Consider the following 8,652-nt stretch of genomic DNA (forward strand, 5'->3'; position numbering starts at 1 on the left):
AGAGCTTGAAAGTATCTTTTGGTGGGTGATTTTGAATGAATTCATCTGATGTGTTTATTTCCTTCTCTCGTCTCCTCGTGGTGAGTTGCTGCCACACATCCATCATCCAACACAGACACCAGAGACAATTGCTTTGCCTTGTAAAGAGGGATCTCGTGAGAAATGTGAAACTTGAAATATTGCATTTCACAACAATGACTTAAAGGAAAATGGTGTTCAGTCAAAGTTCTTGATCCTCGGGAACATATTTATCACTTAAATGAGAAGCAGTCTCCCGCTCTCAAAAGAGGGACCCCATTAGTCCCCGCTTTTACTGACACTGTACCAGGCAGAGTCTGAAGCACAGACAGACACCTCATATATCACAGTCTCTCAGAGAGCCTGTGGCTTTAGTTTCAGGAGCACTCAGGCCCCTGAGAGGCCGGGGGCCAGTCTGCCTCAGTGTGGTATTAGAGCCCGTGCAGCAACAGGATATTGAGCTTCCGCTGTACGTGAAAAGAATACATCACCTCAGCCTACACAGGATGAATTATGTGCAGTCCGTCCCAGGGGGGGGGGGGGGGGAGCAGAGTCGAGTGAAGTTAGAGGGCAAAAGAGAAAAGATTCTGTGTGGGATAAAAAGATTTAAGTCTTTTGAGTTGAAGAAATTCTTTGTGGCTTGTGACATTTAAAGCTTTTGATAATAACTTTAAACATTGTCAGTTTCACAGTCCTTAGACGCTGCACAGCCACACTTTCTTAAAACCCGCAGGACTTTATTTCTATTCTCGGGGAGATCCCAAAGTTTCCAAACATACTAAATGTGTCAGCCTCAATTTGGGTAATGTGTATAAATCGATATTTCCATTTAATGGAACCGTGCAACCATAAAAGTCTTTGGTTTAAATAGTTCCCTCGGTGTAAACATCAGATTTAAGATACAGAATATATATGATACTGTCAGACTGTGTGAAATAAGAGGATTTCTTTCCAACCCTAAAGGTAGCCTGTGGAGTTTTTTAGCTCTGGCAACACCATGGAGCTTTAATATTATTTTGAACAATAAGTGAGTCCCTGCTTTATTTGTGTCATGCACACGAGGACGCAGATTTGTTATTTATCAGTTTCGAGGTGATTGTGTACTCTCACCTTTATTCATCCCAGTTCACTGGCCTCCACACAGATGCTCGCGGTGCTCCGGGCATCAACGAGAGATGGTTCTGTTTTGGAGCCTTTTATTTTATTGGTGAGTGGACAGTATAGAGAGCTGAGAGGAAATGAGTGGAGCGAGATGGAGGATGCAAGAAACGTCCCCAGCCGGACTCAAACAGTGGAAATTGTGATTACACAGTCTGCACCTTAAACCCATCGGACACCAGAACGAAAGAAATAGAAATAGGAAACAAAATGGGAAACGGCTTGCTAAAGGGATCACCTTAACTACAATAAAAGCTTTAAACTTTTGTATTTGCTTTGCAGATTTCTTTTACAAAAAATACAGTGAATTGTGGCATGTGTGGTATTATACACATGCAAACACAGAAAAACATTTTTGCCGTCGTTTGAGTTACATGGAAGTTTGCAGAAATGCTCCCATTGTTTGATTCCGTTTACTTCCTCCAGATAAAAACATTGGCGCAGACTTTGTTTCGTGTGAACATGGACAATGGGACTTGACCCACCGGCCTGTCTGAGGGCTCTTGCTTCAAAATGTTTCGTCTGCTGGTGGGACTGATTATCAAGAAGTTCAGCAAGTTACCATAATTACATATGAAATCCTGCTCCGGCCCCTGATTTTCAATTAGCATACGTATACCTCCCTCTTGCTGAGCATGAAGCAATTTTAAAGTAGTATCAGGTGTCTCTGAAGGCCTTGACGTGATCGCTGTGTATATTTGAATATGATCATTTCAATGAACCACAATCCTGAATCTAACGTTTGAGTCTCTACATACAAACTAAAACATCTGGTCCTGCCATAAGATTTTGGCCCTCAGGACATTTTCTGGCTGAAACACCCCCAGAAGGCTTCCCCTGACCTCCATGCCAAGAATAAATATGATCCAAATCATCCCTTCAACAGAATTCCTGCACATGAGCCAGTAGGGATACGGTTTAACTTCTGAATCAATAAAACCTTCATTTTTTTAAAGTCTCACATGTGCTTTCGAGGGTGTATCACATCTTTGTTCGGGTTAGGATGGCACTGAGGAATTTAAAATCGGAGTCGTAACTCAGACGGTCAGTCCTGCCTCATATGGTGGAGGTCAGAGGTCATTAGAGGGTCAGGTGTAGGCCATTTGTTTAGTAAGCTGACAAAATGTTTCTCCAGAAGGGACCATAGGATTTAAACATGTAGGAGAAACATGGCTACACAGCTATGGTTGATATTGTGTCTTTAGCTCGACATGCTACACGTATTTGCTTGCTTAAACCACTATTAATACATCCATTATTAAATATCACTCATTCGTGACATCTTGTTTGTTTAATCTGTACAACCAAAAAGCAGAAACATGTCGGGATTTGACCGGGGTTATACTCACACACACCAGACTCGCTGCTTCCCCGTATGCAGTCTTTATGCTGAGCTCGGCGAACTGGTGGCTTGCTGTAGCCTCACATATTCATTTCAGTTTTGTATGGAAGAATGCATTAAAGGGAGTTGAAGACATGAAAAGAGCAATACCCAGCTCATGTCTCCGTGTTTACTGGAGCGAGAGCTGGGATGCAATTAGCTTAGCTTAGCATAAACATTGGAAGCAGAGGGGACCAGATAGCCTGGCTCCTTCCACATGACACAAACAAGAAACATTTGACTCAAAGTCCAACCCAGTCACGAGAGTGGTGTTCTTATTGAACTCTGCAAGAAAGCAAATAACATAGGATTCACTTTCATGGATCCCAAAACGGGAAATTCAGATGTGACAGCAGCATGAAAACAGAAATAAGTCAAATGAAAAATAAGAATAGCCCTAAAAAGATAAGTTATATACAGCTAGTGTAAGAAACACGACACAAACGACACAAAATAATGAGTGAAACAAGAGCCTTTAAAGACAAAGTTAGACGGTAAGTGACAAGTTAATACATCTGTAAGCACATCTGTCAAAAGATGAAACTATTCCTTCAAGATGCAGAGCCGAGGAAGCTGATCCAAAATATAATTCAATCATCAACCCTGCTTGTTGAGATCTTTTTTTGTATCCATGTTACAGTCTTTTTTTAAGCTTTGTGTCTGAGTGAACATGTCCCGGCGTCTGCCCTGGTCCTCTATTATTACGGTTTCATTATATTTCTGCACTTTGCCATCGCATGAGATCAAAGGAAGCTACCAGGCTGGTTAGGGTTCACTCGCTGCAGTATTGACATTCAAGACAGCAAATGCACGCTCCGGCGCTCCAGAGCACAAATCAATGCACGTCTTAAGTGAAACCTGCAGGAGCGACTCACTTCAGTCAGTTGGGAGCCAGACAAACATAATGATAGTGGTTTTGCCATAAAACATGATGACTTAAGTCTGGATTATAATTGGCTCATGTTGTTTTAATAAGTCTAGGACAGAGAGGGAATCCAGCAAAGCACTTAGTTCTGAGAGGAAGAGGTTTGCTTTTATACTCCGAGCGTTTTTTGAAGACATTTTTACCAGGAGCAACAGAGAAAAGAACGAGATTTAGAGCTGCTTTGAGCACTGTAGTGCGTTAAGGTGGTGAGTGATGGTTTCCACCCACACAAACAAAAGAGCCTGCGGACATGCTGAAGATCACAGCCGCGCGAGAGACGTCTACAGCTGCACTTTGAGGTGGTGGGAGAGAGCACGAGGGTCGCTTGGTTCCGTCTCCTCTTTCTTCACGTTTGTGCACGATTCATGTGCACATGGCCGAGTTCACAGGTGCAACCGACTCTCGTCAAACACGACCCCCGTAAAGCAGGAACAGTCTCTCTTTGTCTGTGTTCCCGTGTGATCGATTTCTCACTGCGCAGAGATAGAAGGTTGGTTTATCTTTCAGACTGAAACCATTGTTTGTTATTTCATTTGACGTTAAATAGTAGTGCTAAAACAATTACAATTCATTGAAGGTCGGCACAGTGACAATGTTAACATGCTGATTTTAGACTGAGTGAATTGTGATGGGCATTTTGCACTAGTTTCTTACATTTAAGGTACTTTCAATCCCATCACGTTGTAGTATTCTCACATTTTAAAATGAAGTAAAAGACAAATCAATCATTTATGTTTCATTTCATGGACAACTTCGCCATTGTTGATTGATATGAACTTCATGAGGAATATCAGTGGAAGATATTTGTCTTTTCCCTGAAATGCATTGCATGTTTGTACCTCATGAAACAACATTGTTTTGCACTCTGTTCATGTGCACCAGTCTCTTTGGATCTTTTCTCTAAATGCAGCTTAAATCAGACGCCATCAGCTGATTGGCAGACTTCACCAACATCAAGGCTTACTCCAGGTCTGTGATGTGTCACCTGTCACCAAATTAACATCCAGGCTGCCACTATAACTAAATGAAACCAGCATCTAAATGACCAGAGCTTTGAACTGAAGAAGCAGAGCCTGAACGCCTCCGTGGTAATGTGACATCAAAGACGAGTGGCGTATATGAGCTTCATTAGAGGAGGAAAAAAAGAGCTTCTGTTCTTGAACCATGAAGGACACATGAAGTAACACGTGCTCTTATTATAACGCAGAGAAATCCAAAACGTGCAGGAACACACAGAGGACAGTGTTGGTAGGAAGAGCATGGCTCCACTGTTCACTGCTTCACGTGATGCGAGGCACGCAGGAAACGCTTCATGTTGACTTCCCGGGTTGCTTTAGAGCTTTGAGAGAGAAAGAAGTTGAGGAAGCAGAGGAGGAAGAAACAAGGGATGTCAAAGACAGTAACTGACAGTAACTTGCTGACAGTACTAAGAACATGTTGCGTCTTATTCAAAGGGGCACATGTTTCTCTAAGGAGTTGGTGGAGACCAAAATCAGAGCTAAAAAGAGAATGAACGTGGTGACTCTTTGCACCAAGCCCATTTGTTCACACTGAAGACGAAAACCTTCAAAACAGATCACAAATATATCCTTTAATAAAAAAACTAAAAAAGACGAAATACTTTTCTAAAACAGCTGATCACGGTAGTATTTAGAAAACTGTGCTTAACAGGAATACCTAGTGAGTAGGCTATTCATAGCAGAACGTTATGTAGGATTGACTAAAATGACTGAATCATGATGGTGTTTTTGATTGATTTTGGGCAATAACATAAGCAATACGATACATTAGGATTTGACTACACTGTTCATACTAGTTGGTTGGGATCAGTTCATTAGTTAGTTTAGTGGGATTTGTTGAAAATAAGAAAAACACGAAATAGTATTTGACTCATCCTTTTTAAAGTATTAAATCATGCAAAAGGTTTGTCACACTCATCTAACATACTGTCTATGTAAGTGTTAACATGTTCAGCAGACAAATGATCGACTCAGATGATCTAAAGCAACTCAGAGTCAATCAGATCAGAACATGTTGTCCTGAGATCAATTAAAATGAATATCGAAATAATTAAGTTGGTTTGAGTTCTTGGCCTCCATGCACACCTGCAGCCTTTCCACCGACTTGCAGTTACTCTACCAGCTGGCCCGACCTATGTTTACCACACACACACACACACACACACACACACACACACACTCACACTCACTCACACACACACACACACACTCTCACACACACACACACAGTTGCTCCACAGATGTTTTGACCCATGTTTGCATGCACTGTGTCAAAACCAGCTTTGCAAATTTTACAATGGAAATGTTTTGTTTCTCCATATAGCAAGCTGGCAAATGTTGGGTTCCCACTGTATGATTATCTTATTGAGTGACATACTTTCCTTCAGGGCAGCATGCAGTGGACAATTAGGGACGATCTGCTTTTCCCACAAAGTGTAGACGCTAAGCCCGGATGAATGCTGCGCTTTGTGTTACTATTGTTAACTGGGGAAATGTGAAACTTGCTTCAAATTGATGTGAAGCGGTGTAAAGTTGCATTTATGGGCCACCTGGTTTGGTAGCCATCTAAGCGCGCTGTCGTTCATATTTACACTGCACTTGAGGAGGAGACTGTAGCAGTGGACTGTGGATGCTCTGCTGGTCTTCATGGTCTTGGGGCGGCGGTCCGCACTGCACAGAGCGGAGGTGTTCCTGCTTTCCCGCCGGCAGACGCCCCAGAGACACGCTGTCAAACACAACCGTGGAAGTTTCTCACACTGTAACCCAGTATTCCCAGGGAAAGGCCTTTGAGAGGGGGATCGTTTCCTCAACAACTACACCACTTTGCTGCGCCGCTCCCGAGGAAACAGTGTCCCTGCAGCTCCAGCTGAACAGGGGCCCCCCTCTCTCTCGCTCTACTCCACCCGGGGCCCGTGCAGCCTGCTGGGGAGACAAGCAAATGCTCAATAGAGCCTCTCATGTATCAGTTACCTAAAATAACAAACAGCACGTAAGAGGGTGGTTGACTTGTTTGTTTGACTTTGGTGGTCAGAAAGATTTCTGGCAAAACTCAGAGATGTGCAAATAGTGAGAATAAGTGTATTTACCCCATAGGATGTGCGAGGGAAGCTGGGTCACTTGTCGTCTGGATGACTTATCTCCATCGCAGTTCATCACCCAGGAAATTCAACTCTGTGCTGCACAATGCAGTCAGATGATGAAAAGAGCAAAGAATAAATCTTGTTCAGCTCCAGAGGTGAAAGAAAGTTCAGCAAAGACAGAGCTTTGGTGCTGCTGTGATAAAGGACTCAGTCGGGGTTCCGTTACTTTAGATTCTGAGGTTAAAAGTAGCCTTTTTTGGCACAAAAACACGAACATACTTTATTTTGTTTGGGCTGAGATCTGCATTTGTGCCTTATTGTGTCACCGTCACCGGCAGGATTGTCCAGAAACAATGCAGAGAGCAAACAAACCCTGACAGGCTGTGAAAAGCCGACCCGTTGGGACTCTATAGGCTGTGTGAGGCAGAGGGAGCTGCCTTTGTCACGACGACGACGACTCTGAACTTTTGACATGCACGTCGGATGGAGGGTGTTAATGGAAATGAGTGATCTGCCAATGTGCTGACGAGGGAGTGAAGAGGATTTAAACAAATCCGCGAGCCTATGCAGAGGTGAGACCCTGTTAAACTAACAATGAGACCAGTGTCACGTCATACTATACATACATGCTCCACAACCGCACCCAGCGACTTCAGAGGTCTGATTTACATGAAAAGCGAGGGAGGGGGTGAAAATGGCAACGTGATCAGTGACAAAAACAAACTCCCTTATGGCGAACCCTGTCTGCTCCCACTGCTGGAAACTGCGACGCAGCAGTGAAACGGCCTGATTGTCAGCAGACCGGTCTGTGAGTGCAGCAGCTCTTTGATACCAGGAATGGGTGAGGGGTGAGGGGTGAGGGGGGGGGGGGGGGGGGGGGGTTAAAGAGGAGGGGCGGGGAGGGGGCCACAAAAGCCTTCTGTTTCAGCCTGGGAGTGGGGTTACCTGCTCTGCTCTCTGCGGTGGGGTCCAATTTCACACATATCATGTGCATGCATATGCATGCTTATCCTAGTGCAAAACCACTTTCTCACACACACACACACACGCACACAATCACACATGCACACAGCTGCTGCAGGAGTTTGAGTGTGCATGTGGTTCCTCGGGGGACAAATGAGGTTTGTTTGTCAAGCATTCAGAGCACGACACCAGGACAAAAGCAGCCACATAACCAAAGTACTGGGTGACAGACAGTCATTGTTCTGTAGGAAATGACAGACAAGCTGCTGGGAGATGTTTCCTGCTAAGTAAGGTGTTTTTTTATGTGAACTAGGTCTCATTCTTGGTGGGAATACATTTAGCAGGCAGTATCACAGCTGCAGCACCTGAAATAAACCCTGAAATACTGAAACATGGGCAGTGAATTTAAATGGACAGGGGTACAAACACTAGAATAACTATACTATTAAAGAAATCAAGACACATTTTATGTGCAGTGAGCTACATCAGAAGATCTGGATGGTAGTTTTGACTGTTTTACCATGTTTTCAGAAATCTATGAAAGAAAAAGAGGTAATTGAATGACTAATCACTGGTAGATTAATAATAAACTCGTATAATAGCGTGCAGAAGGGAGTGGGAGAGGAAACAAATGTAGCACTACATTTTACACAAAGGTCCAGTGGCTAGAAGACATGAGACATCTGAGGAAACAAAAGCTTCAAAGGTAAATGATCTACAAGAGGTTGTGAAGCAGGACCCTCCCTGTTCCTCAGACAAACCCAACGACAATAATGTTCATCATTAATAACAAAGGTCCAAACTGTGTCTGGCTACACCCATACTGTCTCCAGCCACAGGGACACTGTTTCTGATAGATGTAATGATAAACTATTGTAAACATTATGTTCTCATAGGAAGTACAACACAGTAAATCTAATACATAAATACAGAGTAAAGTGTTGTAACAGTAATTCAACAGTTGCTAACAACTACATTACACTAAATCACAAAACAAATGTAAAATGAGCATCTCTGCTCCAACACATCTGGGGAGAAGGTAAGATGTATGCTTTAGAACTGTGCCATGGCAGAATACTTAACACTATAATTAGCCTCGTAAATATC

This window comes from Melanostigma gelatinosum (genome assembly GCF_949748355.1).
Source record: "Melanostigma gelatinosum genome assembly, chromosome: 12".
Taxonomy (NCBI): domain Eukaryota; kingdom Metazoa; phylum Chordata; class Actinopteri; order Perciformes; family Zoarcidae; genus Melanostigma; species Melanostigma gelatinosum.